This window comes from Rhipicephalus microplus, unplaced genomic scaffold (genome assembly GCF_043290135.1).
Source record: "Rhipicephalus microplus isolate Deutch F79 unplaced genomic scaffold, USDA_Rmic scaffold_13, whole genome shotgun sequence".
In the NCBI taxonomy this organism is placed as follows: Eukaryota; Metazoa; Arthropoda; class Arachnida; order Ixodida; family Ixodidae; genus Rhipicephalus; species Rhipicephalus microplus.
The window spans coordinates 27,896,419-27,920,983 of record NW_027464586.1 but is presented as its reverse complement, the minus strand read 5'-3'; the positions used below and the strand labels follow the sequence as shown (position 1 = coordinate 27,920,983).

The 24,565-nt window shown below is 43.9% G+C and overlaps 1 protein-coding gene and 1 long non-coding RNA gene across 5 annotated transcripts in view; one reads left to right on the top strand and one right to left on the bottom strand.

Annotated features, from left to right (window-relative positions):
- Positions 1-24,565, bottom strand: part of LOC119165924 (ATP-binding cassette sub-family C member 2) — a 1,429,043-nt gene that overhangs the window by 743,559 nt on the left and 660,919 nt on the right. The gene's annotated exons all lie outside the window — the stretch shown is intronic.
- LOC142783975 (uncharacterized) lies at positions 982-24,333 on the top strand. Its single transcript, XR_012888544.1, has 3 exons — positions 982-1,062; positions 22,302-22,354; positions 23,265-24,333. It is a non-coding gene; the product is annotated as an uncharacterized LOC142783975 (long non-coding RNA).

Sequence of the window (24,565 nt, the reverse complement as noted above, 5' to 3'; positions counted from 1 at the left end):
GATCATTTGGCTTATGTATGTGGCAAAATACGAGAATCTTGTGGTTACTTCTTGATATTATTTAAATTGCGGCCACCAATAATACAGTGACCATGATGCTTGCTCTTTCGTACAGTGTCTTGCTTCATGGCATCACAGTATTCGCTTTCTGTTATTTACGATGGCGTGTAGGCTGGATAATATTTTGGCAAACATGTTTAAATTCATTGTTTACAATTGTAGTTTAACAGGCAATGCAAATTTACTTTTTTTACTTCGCCTGCCATCTTTCAAAGTATCACTTATTCACGCTGTGGTATTATGGCATTTCTAGAACTCTGAGATCAAGAAAGACTGCCTTGCCCTTTTAATGTTCAAAAAAAAAACTTCCCCTTTTTCTGTACCACTCGTCAAAACACAATATGGCGAAGCTATTTAAAAAAAGTTAGAAAGGTCGACGTTCCTTTTGTTTTAAATTACCTTCCCGACAGTGTTTTGTTCTGTAACGACGAAACGTATTTTACGAAATGCCCTAAAATAACTTAAATGCTGAAAAATTATCACATGACTATTTTCCAATCCTCTTTTGCGCCGGGTATGTTGCGTTTAGGGATTTTTCAATCCTCATCTCAACATTCTCTTGTTTAGGTAGTATTGATTCCGCTAATTTGAGGCATGTATTATATCCTGTATATGTGTAATGTAAAAGAGTTACATGTCTTCTTTCCCTGATGAATTTACGTAACATGCCCTTTTATATGTGTGCCATTTCTCGTTTGCCGATATGCCGGGCTTAGTCATCCAAGCCACTGCCTGGCTTCAACATGCCTGTTATCTGTGTTATAATCAAGATAATAATAATAATAATAATAATAATAATAATAATAATAATAATAATAATAATAATAATAATAATAATAATAATATAATAATAATAATAATAATAATAATAATAATATATTAAGAGTGTATAATAATAATTATTTAATTTTTATTTACAGATAATGCAATCTTCATCGAGGATTTTAGCAGGGTGGATATACATCGTCATGTTACAAAAATTTAGGCAGCGAAACCACAAAGGTTAGTAGACAATGCTTCGAAAAAAATACAATACAGATAAACACAGAGCACGCATACAAAACATCAACTACATAAAAATGACGAAAAAACATATTGGAATGAGATTGTGTTGCAAATTGGAAAGTATATAAGAGATATTTCTATAAGATATATAAGCTATATTTCTATAAGATAAGAGATCATTCTGCCTCGCTGCCCTCATGCCATCATATTGGAGTGGGACTTCCTGTCGTCCCATCGTGCCGTTATCGACTGCGCCCTCAAAAAACTTTCGCTGTCTTCATTCATTAGCAACGTTGCAGAATATTGCTCAGCCGCATCTTGTCGAGTAATAATGGTCATAGACACTACTATTCCTCCTTTATCATCCGCTTTGGTGCCCGTTTCCTGCACTGAGTTTTCCGACATTACCGTTTCTTTCACGCCGTCTAAGCTTGCTACTCGCCGTCACCAGTGGTTACTTCCCTTTGCCCTCTGTACTATTCGACAGGGTGTTAGTGCACTTCATGTCTCCAACACGTTTCTGTGCCCAGTGAACCTGCACCCCGATGAGTGCCTTGGTCATGCTGACGACTTGATCCAAGTTTTTTCCATCATGTTCCTGATGACTCCACTCTCCAACAGGTTGACGCTGTGAACGTCAATGTTCTTCCAGCGCAGTCGTCACTTGACCTACCGTTTCCTCAATGCATTGACCCCAACCTTACATCCAACCAGTACACTTTGCTGGTGGTGCTCCTCTACCACTTTCGTACGTAATTCAACCTTCCACAAGCTCACTTAAGCCGCATTTCCACTGTCGTTCACCATATTGACACCGGAGATCACGCTTCACTGCGTCAGTGGCCATATCATGTGTCCGCAACGAAGCGCCGAGTCATCGACAAGCACGTAGGATAAATGCTGAAACGTTGATGTATACAACCTTGGTACAGTCCTGGGCCTCTGCTGTAGTGTTGGTAAAAAGAAAGAGGGCACCCTTTGCGTTTGTGTGGACTACCGTCGTGTGAACAACATAACCCGTAAGGATGTTTACCCGCTTCCTCATAATGACGACGCACTAGGCTGCCTCCAAGGCGCAGAACTTTTATCGTTCCTCAATTTACGATGCGGCTACTGGCAGGTACCTGTGGCTGAAACAAGACTGCCTTCGTTACCCCAGATGGTCTGAATGAGTTCACCGTCACCCCTTCCGCCTATGCAATGCGCCTGCCACATTTTAAAGAATGATAAAGTGGCAAATCTCCTATTGTCACTTGAACGATATTGTCATACTTTCGCCGGACTTTTCTTTCCACCTACTTCGACTCGAACGCGTCCTCACATGCATCACCAACGCCGGCCTCCAGCTCAACTTGAACAAATGTCCCTTTGCTGCTCGGCAGCTGGTCATACTAGGCCATGTCGTGACAAAAGAAGGGATACTCCCTGATCCGCCAAACCTACAAGCTCTAGCATATTTTCCATAATCTGAAACCCTCAAATACCTTCGCAGCTTTGTCGGATTGTTGTCTTGCTTTCGAGGCTTTATAGGCAGCTTCGCCACCATCAATGCCCCTTTAACACAGCTCCTTCGTGCTGATCATAACCTTTCGACCTGGTCACGAAAATGCGATGCCGCGTTCAAAACACCACGTCGTCTTCTCACCTATTCTCTGATCCTGCGGCATTTTGCACCCAACTGCACCGACGCAAATACACACAGACGCCAGTGGTGTGGGCATTGGCACCGTTCTTGCTTAACAAAAGGCTGGCTTCGATGAGTAGGTCAACGCTTTCGCCTATCGCGCTCTGACGAAGACTAAAAATAACTATTCTGTCACGGAAAAGGAATGTCTAGCAATAATTTGGGCCATAACTAAATTCCGACGATACTTCTATGGCCGCCCATTCGACGTAACAGCGGACAACCATTCCCTGTGCTGGTTTTCTTCCTTGAAAGAGCCTTCAGGCCGTCTCACTTGATGGGCACTTCGGCTACAGAAATACAACATTCGCATGCTCTACCGCTCCAGCAGAAAACACTCCGACGCGGACGCCTTGTCACGCTCCCCATTACACGGCGAGGCCAATGCCCCGAATACACCGCTAACCGACCCCGCCTTCTCTGCTACCAACATAGTTTTCAAGCAGAAGGAATCATGGATTGTTTCTATGTTCGATTTTCTGCAACAGCCATTGACGCCTTCTGCCAATCGGGCATTACGTCGCCAAGCACACCACTTCTCCGTTCACGATGGACTTTTATATCGCCGCAATTACCTTAAGGACAGCCCAAAATGGTTGCTCGTCGTTCTTCGGCATCTCCGCCCTGACATCTGTGCTGCGTTTCACAATGACCCAAAATAAGCGCATGAAGATGTACTTAGCACTTTCGAACGCTCACGCATTTGCTGGCGCGGCTTGTACCGCTTTGTCCGTCACTATGTACGCTTTTTCCTCGCGTGCTAACGTCACGGAAACCGATGGCTGATCGTGGCCATCGACCATCAGAACCGTTATGCAGAAAATTCGCCTTTACCTAGCTCTACTGCAGCCGATATTTCCTCTTTTATCCATTGCCACATCTTCCTCTGCCTTGGCGCCACAAGATAATGATTTAATGATTGAGGCCAAGTGTTCCTCTTCGACATCATTGAAGCTCTCCTCGAAAAATGTGGTATTTTTCACCGCACCACAACTGCATATCACCCGCAGACTGAGGGGATGACAAAACGTTTTAATCGAACTTTTGCCGACATGTTGACCATGTATGTCACGTCTGACCACAACGATTAGCACCATGTACTCCCACTTGTCACACATGCCTATAACACTGCCACGCAGGCCATGACTAGATTTTCCTCCTTTTCTCTACTTTATGAATGTGAGCCATCCTCCACCATGGACACTATTCTTCTGTATAGCGCTGATGCCACGTAATCTATAACACTGTCTGAAGCTGCTGCTTGCGCAGAAGCGTGCCGAAAGCTCGCCCACGTGTTGACATTTGTGGACCAGCAACGTCAGAAGCAGCGCCGGGATCCTGATCGCCTCTTCATCCTATAATCCTGCTTGGCTAGTATGGCTTTGGTTGCCTGCCAGCCCTGTATTGTCACTAGAACCCCCTTCGAAGTACCAGGTTCCGTACCGTGTGGTAAATAAACTCCTGCCGTGAATTATATTATTGAACCCTAGAACCACCTTCTGACAATCGTCACCGGCAGCGGGAGATTGTGCATGTCAAAGATCCATCTTTGCTCTGCTACCCATTATTAGCCGGCACGGCTTCCTTTTTCCCGGGAGAAAAAAACTGTACTGGACAGCAAGGGGCAGTGGTATTGTGGCTAAAGGAGAGGAGTCCAACGGGTCGCTCATAAATCCTTTGTTCGGGTGCATTCTTGTGCGTTACTTCTCGCTGCCTTACGCTACCATCTGGCGACATCTTCACCTGGAACGCGTCGTATCGTATTTTTATAATATTATTATTACTATTATTATCATTATTATTAATATAATATATGATCAACAAACAGTGAGTAGGTGTCTTAGCAAAGGCGTCACTAATGTGAACGAGGAATGTTCCCATAGATAGTTTACATCAGCCCCACATTTTAGAACAGCGCATGCATTTATGGGTGACTGAGTATTAGCAAAAATAAGCACCTCGCAGGGGTCAGAATTGGGCATACATATAAATAAATAAACAATAAGAATATTTCACTGCAACGGAATACTAATCTTAGAGCTCGCACTGAAAACACGTGCTCTACAATGTTTCGGTAAAAAAAAATCTATATAATGTTTTATAGTAAGAGGAGCACCCATCACACGTGTGATATTGTGTTCACTAATTTTTATAGGTGATCCCACGTGCTTGTTAACCACCATCACCGAAAATATAAGCAGGAAAGGAAGGGAAAACGTCAGAGACCAGGCAGCCGCCACTAAGGCAGCTGAGGTTGCTGTAGTGCCCTTTATGCATGCCATTTCGCATAACTTGCGAAGGACAGCGAGAAAAGCTGGTGCGGATGCAGTGCTTTCTGCTCTCGAACGGTTGCAAGGAACGGGCAAAAAGGCTTATGCAGACAACTGGGGGAAATCAAGCACATGGAAAAATTTGTGAATTGTTGTCATGGCGTCGTCTATGGCACTCCTTGAACTTTTGATTGCGTGTGCATTAGCCGATCTGGAAAGTGTGGGAACGAAAGACTTAGGAAACACAATCGCAACGTAAAAAAAGCTGTATCTGGTCATTTGACCCTTCAATGCAAGAAGTGTGGCTGTGTCCTTGTGTTTCAAAACACCCGTATTCTTTTTAGGGCGCGTGACAGAACTACGCGTGAAACTGTTGGAGCAATTGAAATGAACAAAATGAAAGAAAAGTGTGTGAATTTGGCTTCCATAGCTTTGTCAGCTAAAGAAAATCAGCATCCATAATTTTCTTTTTGACGTTGGCGAGTGCAGATTGCCGCAATCAATGATGACGCTTGCATGAGGCGTGCTATATCCTAACATGACATGTTACAGGTTTTATGGCAAATAAACAATTAGTTGCAGGTTAGCGCTGTGTGTGTGCCTCTCTCTTTTTGTGTCCTTGTCTGGGTGCGCTATACCCTTATAAATGATGAAACTGCGTCGCAAAGGTGTAGAATCGCATTAAAGAACCGGAGCCCTCCACTTAAAATTTCTGGAGCCATCCACTACGACGCCTCATAATTGTATGGTGGTTTTGGGACGTTAAAACCCACAGGTCAATCAAGTGTAGAAACGCACCATTGTCGTACATTCGAATTGCACGATGAGTACTTCCTTTGAAGGTTGACCGATTCCCAAGTGCACAAGAATAAGTATTCGTCACTCTCAGCAACACCATCAGCAAAGTGGGCTGCTACGCATTTACGCGTGTAACCTCAAGATCTCAGAGAAAAAAATTATGCCCTAGAAAGCCTTTTGCATGGTATTCTTAAAAAATGCACTGTCGGATAGTTTCAATCAGTACATGTTACGTGCACAGCTGTGTTAACCTTGCGGCAGGGTGGATGTGTCTGCCGAGAAATTAAGCGAATCTAGCGACTGAGAAGGCGAAGCGAACGAAGCTAGATTGCGCTAACGCGTTCTCCTCGTGAAGGCGAAGCTCAGGTGCGCCTGAAATTTTTTACTTTGTTTATGGCGTGCGAAATGTGCGCCCGTCAATTGGTGTACTCCAGTGTTAAAAAATTTCAACTTGAATTAGCAGCTTTTATTCACTTCACGTGCCGGACCTGATGTGCCCGATACACGTGTTCTCCTGTAAAAACAACACAAATGAACAAGATATATTTTTACATGATTTACCTGAGCAAGGCAACATCTAGACTGTCTTTTTTCGCAATGGAAACAAGCGCTTTAAATAACATCAGTATGACTGAGGGCAAACACGCAATGATGTCAGTGTTGTAGGCCCGAGTGCTCAGGTTTGGGTGCACTTTTAAAGAACACCAGGTGGTCGAAATTTCCGGAGCCCTCCACTACGGCGTTTGTCATATTCATATGAAGGTTTTGAGACTTCAAACCCCAAAAATGAGCAGTGATGTAAGGAAAGCATAGGCAATGTTTGTATGGTACTTTTAATGTATATATCTGGAAAGAAAAGAGCCGGAAAACATAACTTGCCGAGGGCAACGACCGAACCATGTTGACCTCCAAATTACGCCTCCGGTGCTCTACCAACTGAGCTACAGTGGCGGTTATCACGCCAACTATTTTGAGTAATATATATGCGCATTTAAACCCGGAAGCGTTAGTCAGTACCGACTAACGAACCCAGGGATAATTTTCGGAGTTTGTGATCGTTGCGCTTTAGGCTGCATGCAAATAAACTTCAAATTAAAATGCAATAGTATTGAAAGTTGGGCTTCCAGGTACGGGTGAATGTTCGAATGCAGCACGAAAACAACGGACACGGAAACAATAGAAATACGAACGGGCGCTGAGTCGCAACTAAAATATATATTTGAAGAACACAACAACGTGAAAGATACATGAAAAAAAACGTGTTAAGATTGCACAGAAGTGTCAAAAACTAATATGAAAAGTTACATAAAGGATCACTTGACGGCACATGTGCTGTAAAAAAATGCGAACTCCTTCTCTGTGTGATATATCGATGGCTCACTGATGCACGCTTCATACATTCGTTTGACATGAAAAAGCTTCTGTCAGTGGCCCAGTTATCTGGGATCCGTGCTTGGAAAAAACCTTCGTATCGGTAAAGAGAGATGAACAGCCACATGTGCTGCAGTGCGATGCCATATTCAAGGCGTTCCGTTTCCTGAGCCAATTGCTGTTTTCTTTTAAACGCACGATAATGCGACGGCCGCTCTGCTTCGCGTATGAATGCCCACACGTAAGAGGGATCTGCTAAACCATATCGCACTTGCAGGGCAGAAACGTGAAAACATGATTAATTACACAGTCTCTCTTTCCTTGTTATTTCACTCAATTTTATTCCGAGTCATTGAACGAATTTTACCACTGTTTACTTACATGCGACAATAATCAAGTAATAATGGGATGCATGGCAATGCTACCCATGAATATAGCTTTACTATGTCCTACTATGCTGATAGTTTTCCAACATATCTTTTAAAATATTTGTTACATCAAAAAATACCATTGATCACTTTTGTCTAAGAGACAAACATTCAAATGTTGATTTGATTGACGAAAAGCTATTCTTATCTTTGATCTTTTGCAAGAATTTGGCGGAAATGTGTTATTTCTAATTATGAGCATAATATCTACACAGTATAAATATGCTGCGCAGGTTGAGCAAGACAAACAGCCTTACATAAAAGAGCTACGAAATTTTCACGTTTTCGAGTAACCGAAAGCACAGCGAAGTGCGTGTACCCCGGTAAAACGTTTCAATGCAAAACATGTTTTTTACAAAAGTGCCCGTCGAACCTCAGGAACTTTGCCGATATCAACCGAAGTTCACAGGTACGAAGACAGCGCTGTGAAGATCTGGTAGCTTTAGTGATTTAATGAGATGAAGAATAATTGTGTTTTTATAAAACATTTGGAAATTTTCTTTAATGGAGTCTCTCAAAGCGAGCAGAAGTCGCTCTCGATACCAGAAATTGCATGGGATTAAAGAAAACTTCCTCTGAATATGAGAGAATTACGCCCAGACTATATTTACGGAGTAGTTTTAGCATAAACTTAAACATTCGGCTGTAATAAATGTTTCAAGGTCATCTCCCGTTGATCAACGCTGTCATTCAGCAGCGAACCCTACAGATGGCGCCAGTCGATGATGTCCAGAATACCTGGATATGGCATTCTCGCATCGCATTTGTGGACTGGACAAGGTCTCTTGTATAGAATAGCCTGGATGTGTAGCTCATTGCAAGTTCGCTTAGAATATATGTCCCGTCTCTATTTCCGCTGTCTGCATTCGGTTTAACCTCCAAGTACGAAAAAGTCTTCGTGAATGAACCTTTTTAGCATAAACATTTATTAACGACCACAAGCGTTTTTACCAATGTCATCTTGCCTAGAAAAAAAACGGCCCAAAATGTCTGCAAAAGCCTCAAACAAGTTGACTTACTGAAATACAAAGATGCTATATGAAAAACAGTACTCATGTTTTCCACTATTTACAAAAAATAAGACATTCTTTAAATAACAGTACTCGTGCATCACACTGTTCATTCAACAAGTCTTCGCTACGGCAAACAATATAGTGGAGAGTGCGAAATGTTACAGCAACTTCACCACCTTTCTTGCATTTTCCACCTTTTCAAAAAGATCGTGATTTGTTTTGTCGCAAAAAAAACTAATTAACGTTATCATGATGAGTGGTATAACTCAAAAGATGCAGTGGCAGCCACTCCAACTCATCAAGCGTGCACAATCTCAACGAGGTCATCAACCAGGGGGTTTCATAAAATTCCTCTCGACAGTTTTCTCAATTGCTTTTAATGTAGACAGATGACCGTGGAAGGGATGATCTCAGTAGCCTTCTTGAAAACACCTCATCTGAATGAGTGCACTGCCGTTTGGTTTGGGTGCGCCTGCTGCAAGGGTAGTTGTGGTAGATGCTAGAGGCCCTCTTTGCACGTTGTTAGCTATTCATTTTTTTATGAAGGTACCCACAGTTGCACTAAACTCATGGTGGGCTACTTGATGGTGCACTTCGCTGCACCGAGAAGTGACACCGACATGTGCCACCGTTACTTGCTTTAAGGTTCATAAATGAGAACACTGCGATTGACAAAAGTATCCACTGCTGTAATACGGAGGAAATGTAACAAAACCTCATCACTGGCTAATCAGCACTACTTGCATACGTTTGTGTTGGTTAATAGGGGAATTGTATAATGAATGAAAAATGTGCTCTGCTTTTAAGGCAGTGAGGAAAATGCCAATTGATCGAATGTAAGTATCAAAAGCGTTGCTCGTCGTGGGCCTTTGGTGTTGCTGTTCTATATTTGGGTGCTCTTTCAAACTGGGCACTGAGCATTCAAGGGGCGCCCTGCGTTTAGGAAGGCGGGAGATCGGCGCTTTGGTTATAAACTTTTTGGCGTCAATGTGTGTGGTGGAATCATTGGGAACTAACGCGAATCGGTACCGGGTGCGATCTCCCACTTATCACCTGAGATCAAGACTTCTCCAGCAAGACATGACGGTAGAGCGTACGATGCCGTCGTTCTCACCCTGAAGGTCATAGACTTTGCGTTTGGTAGTGAGCTTTCTATTTTTGAGACGCAAAGCTTTGTGTCACTTTTGAATTAGGCCGGAGTTCTTTGGAGGTCGGTCACGTTACTCACTACTTCGTTTATAACTCAATAAAATCTAAATGGTGGCATGCAAATTATTCACTTTACAACGCCTGAACTAAAAATACTAACACGGTCAAAAAATGTTTCGACAGTCTGTTCACTCTCCCGCGTTAATTTCTCTTGTAGGTTAGAACTACCCTACAGTCTGCGCTTTGAGCCTCACAGTCTGCACTTACAGTCTGCGCTTTGCTCTCAATATTAAGTTGAAGAATAAACGACTGCCTTTTCACCTATACGCATATTTATAACATTTAGGCGCTCTATATTATTTAAACGTGATAACTTCAACGAGCTCGTTTCACAGAAATTCTGGTGTTGGTGGCGCAGTCAGCTCCTGCGGTTGTGAGCGAGAAGACACCATCATGTCTGTGAGAAAAAAAAAACTAAAATATTGAAACCTGCCAATCAAAAAAATATATTTTCTGTAAGAGCGAGAATCAATTCCAGGCTCTCTGCGTGGTAATCAGGTGTTATATCAGAGAGGCTCCCCAAAGGTCGAAACTGATACAAAACAAAACAACAACATCAATTTCATGTAGTAGAAGTTCTCATTATTTTGTGTCAAGCCAAAAAAGCGAGGCCTTATGTTGACACTTTTTTGTTCTTGTAGTAGAAAGAATTTGAAAATCCAAGCAATACTAAGTGGCAGAAGTGAAGCATCACGTCAGGCATCTTAACATGTGAAGGGCGCAACGAGTGAGTGTTAGAATGGCCCTGCAACTACAGGACGCTCATTTATGTTCGCGTGTTACTTTACGCATGCGTAAAAGCCCCTTTGTTGATTGACAAAAGAAACAATTACGGCGCAGTGGTGACGTCGCAACTGTACTTGCAGTTAGAGCAATGCACGTGCTGATTTTTCCGGCTCGAGCCCAGTCCGGCCTAAAAACTTCAGGCTCCGGCGCGGCCCGGTGTTTTTAAATACGGCTCGTACCTGGCTCAGGCGCGAAAGGTTTGGGCTCGGCACAACCCAACTCGTCTCATTTCAACCAATTTTGCATGGAGCAAAACATATTGACAATATAGTATTATATATTGACAATTTCACACACCTCGTGTGAAATTGTCAATATATAAACTCAGCTTTATTTACAACTGGCATACGGGCACAATGAGCAAACGTTGAACCAAGAATACCCTAACCAAAAATAAAAATTCGTATCGACAATCGCGAGTATACCACACGTCGCATTTGACTCAGTTTACATTTTTTTACGATGGCGCATAGTTTTCTTCACACTGTGCAGCTTGCGAAACCGTGCGACGCAAGCAGGTTGGTCAACTGCAGACAGCAAGGAAATTTATCTTTCTTTGGTGTCATTGCGTGCAACTGGATATATTAAATTTTTACAGGAGTAGGGGCTCATGTTTTCAGCTATGTAGTGTCTTATGCTTATCCGTTAATATTCAAAAGACGGTGGGAATCGGGGGAAGAAGTTCGAAGGCATGCAAAATTCCTGAACTCCGGGTGCCGCAGGAGCAGTCACACATTTATGCGGTAAAAGGTGCCAGTGCAAGCGTGCCTATACACCCCATTTTTCTATTGTAGAGCAGCAACTCAGATGTACAGCAGCTAATGAAAATCATAAACATGAGTTACCTTATACAAAGCTCTTACTTCCCCCGTGGGAGTGCTTGCACGTTTTTGAGCGCCGTGAGAACAGTTGCGCTTCGACATTAGGGGACGCTTATGAATTACTGTCAAAATACAAAATGACGGTGCCTATAAAAATAAGTAAACACTTGTTCTATATGATAGATATTCCTGTGAAAGTGTTAACTTTTTCGGTAATTACCAAGTGCTAAATATTTGCAGGTACATTTCTAGCAGAAAAAAAAAACAGCCACATTTCTTCGTTTATCACACCTGTCGTAAGAGTCACTTCGCATCTTGCCGTTAAAGTGCACCATGTACTGAGTTATTCACTCACGAGTCATGTTGAAGAGTCTGCAAAGTGCGCAGGCGGAGAAAGGCTTGGCGAGCATGTGAGTGTATCTGCATTCTCAAATTTTTGTGCTAGTTAGCAGCGCGTACATAATATATACACTAATAGAACATTAGCCATGTATCATTGCTATTGCGGCAGTACCACCTTGCAAATATTTCCTTATGGTGGGTAAATATTAGTGAAAAATTACATAACGTGCATGTTTCTTGAAAAAAAAGCTTGGAACATACCGACGCAGCCAAATGCCTGACGCCATGTATTTACCGCTTTCCGGGCATATTAATGCACTCATGTGGTATAAATTAGCCAAAGCCCTCATCTACCACATTTTCCGTAACCTAAGCCACTTTGGAATGTTAAACTCCACAAAACAAGAAAGCCAAAGAGCGTAGACACGCCAGCATAGTGATATACAAGGTGTTTGACGAAATGGGTCCAATACGATTTGAAAACTTCGAAAAGGAGGCATCTACGTTCTACCTGCGGTATTCCATATACTTTGCCAGAATGCGTTTTCTGAAGTTTAAGACAATAAATATGCCAATAAAAATAAATTAAAACAATTACCTTCCAACCAGATGAGATAGCTGGTCAACTTCAATGGGCGAATCAAAATTTCTACAAAAAAGTTCTTACAATAGGCGATATAAAGTTATTTCTACAAGTACTCTGTAGCCATCTCGAAACTTCGGAAAAGCGGCAAATGGTTATCACTACTGAGCGATGAAATTTCGCTAATTTAGCTTGCGAACCCAAAACCGACGCACCAAACAGCGCATATACCATTCATCCTCCATAAAAAGTTAATTTTTAAAACTTTTGTGAAGAGTTAATTGTTTTATATTTCTTTTATTCCTGCCGTAAGCATCATTTGTGCACACCTGAAAATGCCTTCTGCGAAATTAAAAGAAACACAGCAAGTAGAATGCAGGTGCCTTCATTTCGTAGTTTTTCAAAAATATTAGTCCCATTTCTTCATACAGCTTGTATAAGAAACCAGGGCCTAATACGGGCCTCACTCAGGCCTGACCCGAAACCGAAGCTCATGCGCCCGACTCCGTCCCGCGCACGATCCAACACTGCTTTTCCCGGCCCAACACGGCCTTTCGGGCAGGCCTGGGCCCATGCAGTGCTCTACTTGCAGTAGACATTCTGCAATACTTTGAATCGGCAAGTATTGGACGCACAGTCGTTCGTTCCCTCACGGCATGGTTGAGGCATGCACCGAGACCGAAACTAGGCTTTTAATTGAGAAGGTGATTCGCACAGGGCCCTGTTATGCAATTCCAGTCTACTCTTGAATGCGAAGCTCAAGCGTCCTCTAAGTTTTGTCATTGCTGCGTTATTGTTGCCAAACAATATACATATTACTCAACGGCGTCACTTCTGCCATATGCACAAATTGCAATTATGTATAATAATAATATTAATATTAATAATAATAATGTACCAGACTAGTAAAGTGTAGAGAAAAGAAGCAGAAGAAGACGAAGAGTCTTTGCACGATCTTAGTGTGCTGCCGCAAACGACCATCGTTCACCTCCTGTAAATAAAACCATCTTATCACAGCTCGCTGTTACAGTTGTTGTGCTGGGTAATCGACACCCAAAGACGGAGGGTGAACCGCAAGTTCTTCGACGGAGCCGTCGCATTGCTGGACTTCCACCGAATCCACCTGGGCTGGACATGTCCCACAACGCACATGAACACCGACCCCTCTCGACGTCTGCGCTGACCAGTTCGGCTCCACAACTGAGAGATGCTCATCCCTTCGCTGGCAGACCAGATGAAGACGTCGGGGCTTGGCTCATGCATTACAAACGGGTTAGCGCCGCTAACAAATGGGATGCCACTTCTCAGCTTTTGTACATCGCGTTCTTTCTTATGAATACTGCATTAATGAGGTATGAGAATTGGGAGAAAACGCTAACGGCGTAGGACAGATTAGTTTCTCAAATCAAAGGGCGTTTCGGCGACCCAACAACCAAAAAGAAAAGAGCAGAACAGACGCTAATGCAACGTGCTCAAGTGCCAGGTGAAACTTGCACGACCTAAATTGAGGAAGTCATAAAGTTATGTAGGACCATTGACTTCGGAATGTCTGAGGAAGACGAAGTCAGGCACATTCTAAAAGGAATCGCCGAAGATGTTTACAGTTTCATCATCGCGAAAGACACCTTGGCATCTGTCGCCGATGTCATTCGCCATTGCCGCACTTTTGAGCAACTAAAGACGTGGTGCATCACGCCGAAGTTTGGCAGGCTAGCCAATGTGACGACCATCGCGAGTATAGACAGCAACCAGGCGCTTGATCTCGCGTCAATAATCCGACAAATAGTACGTGAAGAACTCGGCCTGTACGCGCAAATGACACACCACCCAAGCACTCATCCCTCCTACCAGACGTCAGAGTTCGAGTGAAACATTGCTTCATTCTCCTCGCACCGAGTGGCGGAGGGCTTTCAGGATTCTGATGCCACACCTCAGTATCAGCCTCGTCTATACGATAGAGGCCCTGCTTTTGACGCACGATCACGACGAGCATAGCCGCATTCTTATACTCAGAACTCTCAGCCGGAGTACGTCCCGCTGCGGCAAGAACAGTACCAACCCTACTACCAAGATGTAACTTACGACGAATACAAGAAATTCCAGAGAGTGGCAGAAACCCATTTTTCGCGTGATAACGAACTTCCTCGCCGACAGCAGTGGGCCAGGATTCGTTCCAACGAATATAGTATAAACCATGACCCTCCCGTGTGCCAGAACTGTGGTTTCACTGGGCATATCGCTCGGTATTGCCGCCAACAACGCCGCCAATCACGAAGGACACCAGCCATGTCTTCACCATCATGACCCGGTGCTTCATATGACCTGCGGACAACCGACTTGTTTCCAAGGGACCGTTTTTCGCGCGAGACCAGACGCAGTGATTCGCCAGCCACAGAGCGGAGTTTGACAGCACCATCCAACCGTTCCCGTCGCTCACCGTCTCCTCTGCTTCCATCTTCTTCTCCGCCGCCGGGAAACTATAGCATACACGGCCAATGGTGGTGAGGTCGCCGGACGGTCTTTTCAAGATATACCTCTGCCTATTGTTATGCTCAAAAACAAAGTGAATGTGTTGATTGATGGGATACCGACGATGGCGTTAGTTGACACTGGGGTGACTGTGTCTGTAATGAGCATCACCTTCAGAAACCGCTTAGGTCGCAAAGTTATGTTTTTATGGGACGGTACAATCACCTTTCAAGGTGTAGGCGGCGAGTGGCTTAATCCTCTTAGTGTATGTGTTGTCAGTGTTTCGTTGGCTGGAAAAGTATTTGTATCGGAATTTCTGGTTCTATTGGGCTGTTCACACGATGTAATTCTTGGTATCGACTTTATGGAGCAACGCGGGGCTTCCGTTGACTGTCGTAGTGGGGAAATATCACTAAACAATTTGTTTCTACCGTCGCTTTCCGAAGAAGAAGACCACCGTGGCGAAGACAGGAACACACTTAGTGTGATTGATGAAGTGATAGCACCATCTTGGTGCCTGACATCCGTTCGAGTCTCTTCCACAGCGGTTGATGATGCTTGTGTTGACCTCGTAGTGGGGCCTCTACGCAAGAAGTGTTTTAAGAAGGACATAATTGTGCCTTGTTCGGTTGTGTGCATGACGAAATGAGTAGCAACATTGTGGGCGCTGAACTGTTCTGCCATGCCGGTTGTGCTTCCTCGCGGGATGAAATTAGCTCTCTTTGATGAAGCATCATGAAACTCAATAGCAGCACTAGCCACGGACCTCCCCACCTCTTCCTCTCCTTGTGATATTCGCCATAATGAAGATCTATTGCTCGCTATGATCAGCAAGACTCTCAGTACGACGGAACGGCAAGTGCTGGTGCAGGTCCTTTGCCGGCATGTTGCTGCTTTCGACTTCAAACATAGAGATGCACCACTTCAGTTACCCTCGTCCCGCACTCGTCACAGAATAGACACCGGCTCTCCACACCCCATCCGCCAAAACCCCTACCGAGTGTCATCCTCTGAGCGCAAAGTTATTGCCGAACAAGTAAAAGACATGCTGAACAAAGGTGTCGTGCAAGAGTCGTCCAGCCCGTGGGCAGCCCCGGTAATTCTTGTAAGGAAAAAGGATGGTTCCTGGAGATTCTGCGTAGAATACAGGCGTCTAAACGCAGGGAAGAGAAAGATGTATATCACCGCGGATTACTGACGTCAAAGATTTCTTGCATGGCGCTTCCTATTTTTCAACGCTTGATTTGCGGTCAAGTTATTGACAAATACCTATGGAACCCGGCGACAAAGAAAAGACTGCTTTCATAACTCCGGATGGCTTATTTGAATTTAATGTCATGCCTTTTGGCCTTTGTAATGCTCTAGCCACCTTTGAAATATTTATGAACACAGTATTACGTGTTCTAAAATGGGAGATATGCTTGTGCTGCCTTGATAATGTTGTAATTCTCGGCCGTACGTTTGAGAAACTTAACAACCGTCCCAGTCTTGTTCTCGACTGCATCGAAGAAGCTGGGCTCGTTCTGAATTCTATAAAAATATCGCTTTGGCGATTGTCAAACTCTCGTGCTGGGGCACTTGGTCGACAAGGATGCCGTCAGTCCTGATCCTCGCAAGATAGAAGCAGTCAGCTCTTTTAAGTCACCACAGTCCGCACGAGAACTTCGCTCATTTGTCGGCCTATGCTCATATTTTTGACGTTTTGTTCCACGATTTGTGGAGATCGTGTACCCACTGACAAACATCTTGTGACAGGATGCAACTTTCAACTGGCTACCAGAGTGTGACGCCGCATTCTCACAACTTAAGTTTCTACTAACGTCAGCACCACTCTTCCGTCACTTCGATTCGTCTTGCCCGACTGAGGTACACACGGACGCTAGTGGTATCGGTGTAGGCGCGGTGCTTGTACATTGTCACAATGGCGAAGAGCATGCCGTGGCATATGGCAGCCGTTGCCTGAGCGAATCTGAACGCAAACTCACAGTTACGCACCAGGAATGTCTGGCAGCTGTTTTCGCCGTACAGAAGTTTCGTTGTTATCTTTACGGGAGGTCATTTAAGATAATTACTGATCACCATTCGTAATGCTGGCTGGTCGGTTTGCGTGACCCCTCTGGCCGCCTCGCACGTTGACCACTGCGACTTCAGGAATACGACTTTAAGTTGCCGTATATGAGTGGCCGTCGTCACGCTGACGCAGACTGGCTCTCCCGGATTCCTCTTGCGACTACCGACTGCGATGCTGAGAATTTTGACGACTGCCTTGCTGCTGTTACAAGCACGTTCCCAAACGTGGCTGATTTCCAGAGAGAACAACGCAACGATTTCCACATGCATCCTCTTTTCGCCGCCGCACGTGCCTCCCAACACAGCAGTCGCTTTACGGTCCGAGACAAGTTGCTCTATCAAACTAACTACTCCAGGCCCGGAGCACGTTTTCTTCAAGTTTTCTCCGAGCGCCTTCACACTGATGTTCTAAGTGCCATGCATGACGATGCGCTGTCTTGTCACTTCGGCTTCATACGAACACTGAACCATGCGCAGGAATGCTTTCACTGGCCCAAGATGTACGAAACGACGAAGCGTTACGTCGCTAGCTGCGAGACGTGCCAACGTCACAAGCGCCCGGCCACTGCTACACCAGGTCCCCTTCAGCCGTTAACACCACCCAGCACACCTTTTGAACAAGTAGAAATTGACAATATGGGTCCATTTCTGTTATCTACCTAAAAGAAGCGTTGGATAATCGTCTACGTAGATCATCTTACGCGGTAGGCCAAAACCGCAGCTATTCCCTCTTCTACCGCTGCATCCGTGGCATACTTCTTGCTTCACTCCGTGGTCCTTCGCCATGGCCCACCGCGTGTTATTATCAGAGACCGTAGCCGCCAGTTCACTGCTGATGCTGTTGAAGAACTACGAAGCAAGTGCATGGCACAGTTCCGCAATTCTACACCGTATCATCCGCAGACAATTAGCATCGTTTAACGGACAAACAGAAGGGTGACCAACATGCTTGCCATGTAAGTTTCTTCCAATCACATGAACTGCGATGAAGTGCTGACTTTTATCACGTACGCGTACAACACAGAAAAACTTGAAACAACAAACTTCAGCCCATTTTATCTGGTGTACGCCAGGTTGCCACTAAGCCCTCTGGACACTTTCTTGCCCTTCTAATACACAATGACGACTCTGTATCGAACACCCTGTGCCTCGCGGAAGAAGCCCGTCGAATCGCTCGTCTTCGGACTCTGGCCTCTCAACGTCGTTCGAAGGAACGATAGGACGACCGTCACGAACCGGTTTTATTCGAAAAAAGTGACTTGCTGTTACTTTGGACACCGAAACGCAAGCGTGGATTGTGTGAAAGGCTTCTGTCACGATATTCAGGCACATTTGTAGTTTTGAAGCGTCTCAGCCAGCTCACTTCCGTAATAGCTCGTATTTTGTCCAATGGTCGACGATCGAGCAGAACGCAGCTCACTCACGTTGCTCGCCTGAAACCTTTCTACCCTCCTTGTGCATCATAACTCGCCCTACGGGCATCGTCTGCTTGCTGGGGAATGTAACAGACTAGTAAAAGGTAGAGAAGAGAAGGAGAAGAAGACGAAAATTCTTGACACGATCGCAGTGTGCTGCCGCAAACTACCATAGTTCATCTCCTGTAAATAAAACCATCTTATCACAGCTCACTGTTACAATATACATATATATATATATATATATATATATATATATATATATATATATATATATATATATATTGATGTGTATATATATTCCTTCAAAACGCATATCGCGCCCCTCGGATGCCCAGTTCCCAGTTTAGAAGAGCCACCAGAAATGTAACAGAGATACGCAAGGCATTCGACGAAGAAAGCTGCACATTGACATTCGATCAATTGTCAACTGTCGCGCGGCCTTTAAAGCAGTCATGATTTCGCTTTATTATAGATTTTCCTTACGAACCAACAATAGTAAATAAGTGGTCACCTTTTACTAACAACCAGGTTTTGCTATACTTTCTCGTAATACAGCGATAGATAGTTTTCTCGATCGCTGTGTTGCCATTTCTGAATCTCATATAGACCAGCTGATAGTGAGCTGCACATGCAGGGATCACTTCTTCCCGGTGCAGCGTGGTGCACCAGGAAGCACCACACCGTGAGAGTGCTACATCTGTGAATACGTTCGAAGAAAGAGTGTGTGTGTGACAAAGTGAAAAGGGAGCATCTCTCACAAGTACCCCTGGGTCAACCACGCCCAAACCACATGAAAGTGCCCTCACTTAGATGAGGCGTTTTCGTGAAGGCTGCTTACGTTCTTCCTCACGCAGCTTCGTTTCTCCACTAAAAGCAATTCGGAAAGGAATTTCGCGAAAACCCCGTAGTTGGTGACCTGCTTTGGGTTGTGCTTGAAAAGTTGGAGTGCCTGCCACTGCACCTCTTGAAATATACCGCTCATGATGAGAACGGGATTCCTAAAGTAGTGGTGTTTTACATAGTGGTGAGAATATCCTTTGTTTTGCTTAATTTGCAAGAAACCTAATCAGGAGCTTTCCCAAAGGTGAAAAATACGAAACAGAACGTGAAGGTACTTAAACATTTTGACTTTGCTCTCAATTGATAGCCCTCACGAAGACTTGTTCGGTGAAGAGTGTAGAGCATGAGCACTATTTTTTTGAAGATGCCTTTTTTGTAACTAGTAGAAAAGGTGAATACTGTTTTTCTAGAGCATTTTTGTATTCCAATAAGTGAATTTGTCTCAGGCTTTTACAGACGTTTTGGGTCGCTTTTCGTCTAGGAAAGTTGCCTCTGAATAAAATGATAGCGGTCGAACATAAAAACTAGGCTGAAAAGGCTCAATAACGCAGAACGTAATGCACTTTGAGGTTAAACGCAATGCAGACAGCTGAAATAAGTGGCCTTGTGCCCATCTCCTCCGCTGGCGGAGATCATCCTCCTCCTCATCATCATCATCATCAGCCTGACTACGTCCACTGCAGGACAAAGGCCTCTCCCATGTTCCGCCAGTTAACCCGGTCCTGTGCTTGCTGCTGCCAATTTATACACGCAAACGTCTTAATCTCATCTGCCCACCTAACCTTCTGTCTCGCCCTAACCCGCTTCCCTTCTCTGGGAATCCAGTTAGTTACCCTTAATGACCAGCGGTTATCCTGTCTACGCGCTACATGCCCGGCCCATGTCCATTTCCTCTTCTTTATTTCAACTATAATATCCTTGACCCCCGTTTGTCCCCTAATCCACTCTGCTCTCTTCTTGTCTCTTAAGGTTACACCTACCATTTTTCTTTCCATTGCTCGCTGCGTCGTCCTCAATTTAAGCTGAACCCTCTTTTTAAGTCTCCAGGTTTCTGCTCCGTAGCTAAGTACTGGCAAGATACAGCTGTTATATACCTTCCTCTTGAGGGATAGTGGCAATCTACCTGTCGTAATTTGACAGTGCTTGCCGAATGTGCTCCACCCCATTGTTATTCTTCTAGTTACTTCAATCTCGTGGTTAGGCTCTGTGGTTATTACCTGCCCTAAGTAGACATAGTCTTTTACAACTTCAAGTGCACTATTACCTATCTCTGCTGCGGAGATACGCAGCTTTAAAATGGAGTTTATTCTAGAGTTGCTCGGCGGATTTCAAGCTGACTGTTGTGCCGCGTGTGACCTATGACACCAGCGTAGCTCCCACTCACTCGTTCACCCTCAGCGATCTCATAACGCCGTGCATCTCTCGCCGTGTGGTGCCCCGTCCCTGGACTTCCTCGACCGGCTTCCATATTTCCTATCTTCTTGTTTTTCTGTCACTTACCTCTCTCATTTTCTCTCTATCTTTCCACTAATTTCATTATTCCTTCTGACACCCTCCTCCACAAGACACTGCACCGCGTGGCCCCAGATGCACACATAAATTAGCTGCCTTCTTGCTCTTCTCAAGAATTAATGATTATTTATTTTACTTTATTTTATTCATACATTCTGCAGCCCTATTCAGGGCTATCACAGGAATGGGACGATATATATTACTAGGCAACAGAGAAAAAATACAAAAAATAATACAAATTGTGAAGCAAGTACACTCGTAACAAAGCAAAAGTAAAAGTGAAGTTAGTTACGCGTCAGTAAGATATTCATCGACAGCAACTATGAAGTCGGTTAGCGGTAAGGAGCAAATGCTACCAGGCAGGAAATTCCACAGTTCTATTGCACGCGGAAAAAAACTGTATATAAAGGTATTAGTACGAGCAAAGAAAGGTGTTACATTCAAAGCGTGGGAATTGCGGGTCCAACTATCATCAGTAATGTGATGAGGTTACCATGACCAAGGCCGGAGGAGGAGTTATTAATTCCGTATAAAAATTTTAAAGCTTCGTTTTGGTATCGCGAGAGTTGTGATGGGATGTTTAATGATTGAAGGGCTGTGGTCTGCGAGAAGTTGCGGCTATAGTTATAAAAAATGAAACGGATAGATTTTCGCTGAATGTTATCTAGCAAGCTTATTTCACAGTGTTTGTAAGGGAACCAAACTACGGATGCTTATTCGAGAACAGGGCGAATGAGTGATTTATATAAAAGCAGTTTAGTATCTAGAGGGGCGTTAGGTAAAGTGCGGCGCAAATAACCTAATTTTTTTAGCGCTTTACAACATATATGATTAATGTGGCTAGTCCATGAAAGGTGTTCGGTTAGAATTACTCCTAAGTATTTGTACCGTGAAACACTGTTGAGCTGGGTGCCACCTAGAAAATAGCCAGAAGAAAAGGGGTTGCGCCTATTGGTAAAAGACATTACGACTGTTTTAGTGCAGTTAACGTTCATCTGTCACGTGTCACACCAGTTGCTAAAAGACGTGGGTGATTGCGCGAGATGGTAATGATCGTCAATGGAGTTGATAGTTTCATAGAGGACGCGATCATCTGCGTAGAGTCCTATTTTAGATGATATGCTATGAGGTAAATCAATAAAACATGTTAAAATATTAAAGGGCCTAGAACGGATCCCTGAGGAACACCGGATGTGACGTCAATGGGAGATGAATCTGTCGAGCTGAAGAAACGAATTGTGAGCGCGAATGAAGAAAACAAGCTATCCAAGAAACAATGCGAGGGTTATCGAAAATGAGGTTTAGTTTTAACAATTGCTTAGAATGAATGACGGAATCAAAAGCTTTGGAGAAATCAATAAAAATGGCGTCTATTCGGTTACCTAGGTCGAATTTGTAAACAACGTCATGCGTGAAATCAACTAATTGTGTTACAGTACCATATCCGCGACGGAAACCTTGTTGAGCTGATGATAGGGTATTATTAGAGTCAAGGAATTCGATTACATGTTTGTGAATGATGTGTTCTAACATCTTGCAAGAATAAAGTGTAAGAGATATTGGTCTGTAATTAAAAAGAAGTTGTTTATCGCCTGATTTATGCAAGGGAAGTACTTTGGCAGATTTCCGTGACCGTGGTACTACACCAGAGTCCAAGGATTTCTGAAAAAGTGAGGTAAAGTATTTTGCTATCCATAAAGAGTATCGTGAGAGAAAAGATATAGAAATGTCATCGGAAGCAGTACATTTTTTAGTATAAAGTTTCAGGATAAGGTTTAAGACACCATCACAACTAATTGCGATATTTTCTAGTTTGTTATTCTTAGCAACATACCTAAACTCCGGAACTGCATGGTTATCGAGGATGAAAACAGATTGGAAGTATGAGTTGAAAGCATTCGAAACGACATCAGAGTCGTTGGTTATACCATCGTTAATCATAAAACAGGTACTGCCAGTCGTACTAGGCGATATAGACGTCCAGAACTTTCGAGGATTTGATTTTAGTAGTTGAGGAAGTTGCACTGAAAAATAAAAATCTTTAGCCTTTTTAGTAATAGTGCGAAGTTCACCCTTAGCATTTTCAAAGGAGACGCGAGCCTTGGGATTAGATTGTTTAATTTTACGCTGCCTGCTAACACGTCGTGATAGGTGCAAGATATCGCGGTTAATCTAAGGAAGTTTATTGTTTATCTTTTTTGTTTTCAGTGGAACGTGGCAAGTTATGCATGACCTCATTAGCGACTCAAAGTAATTGACAAGCACGTCAACATGACACTCGGTACTGAGCGACACAAAATGATCAAGATTATCTGCCAGGGCGTCAACAATAGCCGTATAATCAGCCTTAAAAAATCATGATATGTGGTATAGCTGAGACGTTCATGTGGAATGGGACAGTTAATGTACATGAGGACTGCATTATGATCGGGGATACCTTCTAATATCTCGTATGTGACACCTAAATGAGCAAGACTGTTACTAACAAACACTAAATCAAGAATGGAGCTCTACCGAGTATTTCCATGAACTAGTTGTATTAGGTTATGAATTAGTTAGGTATTGAACTCATTCGTTCATTTCAGTAACGTTGTGTGGTGGGTGCGCCCGGACCAGCCGAAAGATGCTGCAGCATCTCCGAGAAGCCACGCCAGATTTTCGCCGTGGTCAACGGCCATGCCATGGAGTGCCAGTGTCGCGGTCACTGAAGTGGAACGTACGCTGCGCCCCTCGGTAGAACCTAGCTATCGATGCGACCGTCTTTTTCTCTAGCTCCACAAGCAATCTCAGCCCATAGCGCATTCCTCTCGCAGTACCACTCGTTTTACGCGCTTGGAGCTCTGTGCTACACCCTGCAGGCTCTTGTGCCCGTTCCGCGAGCTTCCCTTTCCACTTGGTTGTCTTCGTCTTCTCCATACTCATGGTAATACACAATGCCTGGGATTCGTTATAGGAAGCCAATTCGTCCTCCAGTGTCCATGTGCGTTAAAGATACTGGCTATTCATCACTACCTGTGCCCTGCTGCGACAACAGAAAGAAAGTTTTTAACACCGGATCGGCTTTACGACTTCATTAGGCCTCTAAAATGCTGCCACAGCATTCGAACGCATGATTGGCACTGTTCTGCGTGGTTTTAAGTATATGCTTGCGCTATGTAAAATATATTGGTAATTTCTTCACAACCTTCTCACAGCATCTGCAACACCTGGACGATATTCTCACGTCCTTTGCCAAGCGTGACCTTCAGCTGTATGAGAAAAATTCCTATTCGGGAGCAAAGCATTAAAGGTATCGTTGCACATTGTTAGTAAGTCCGGCATTGGTCCTGATCTCTAGAAGTTCTCAGCGGTTTCTGACCTCTCATTAAAAAACAAAAAAAAAACGAATTGTGACGTATTTTTTCGGACTCGCATCCTAATTTCGCGGATTCATTCAATATTTGCTGCTAATAATGAAAAAGAGCACCAATAGCTGCATTTATGCGCAAGTTACCAAGTTTTGGCGCTTACATTGACGGGTTTTCATTCTGTCAATCAGAGCTTAGGCATCCGAAGACGACCTCATTTCTCAAACAGTACCTCAGCATAAGAAAAATTCTAGCCCTGCAGCGAAGGCGCTGCCCAATCACAGCTACAGCTAGAAGAGCGGCCTTTAAGAACACTTTCATAACACTCATAGGGTAACTATTGCAAGTACACTTACTTGATACCCGCTAAGCTATTAATATTATTTTTGGAGTGGTAGGCCAGCATTCACAATGCTATTTTCCGTCATTCTTCTGAGAAGCGTGGTATCCGCTAAACACTCGCAGGTAATTGTATGCCCATTCTTGCAGTGGCTGATGAAGATGAGGAATTCTCTGAAGTAGGTATGTGCCACAGCTAG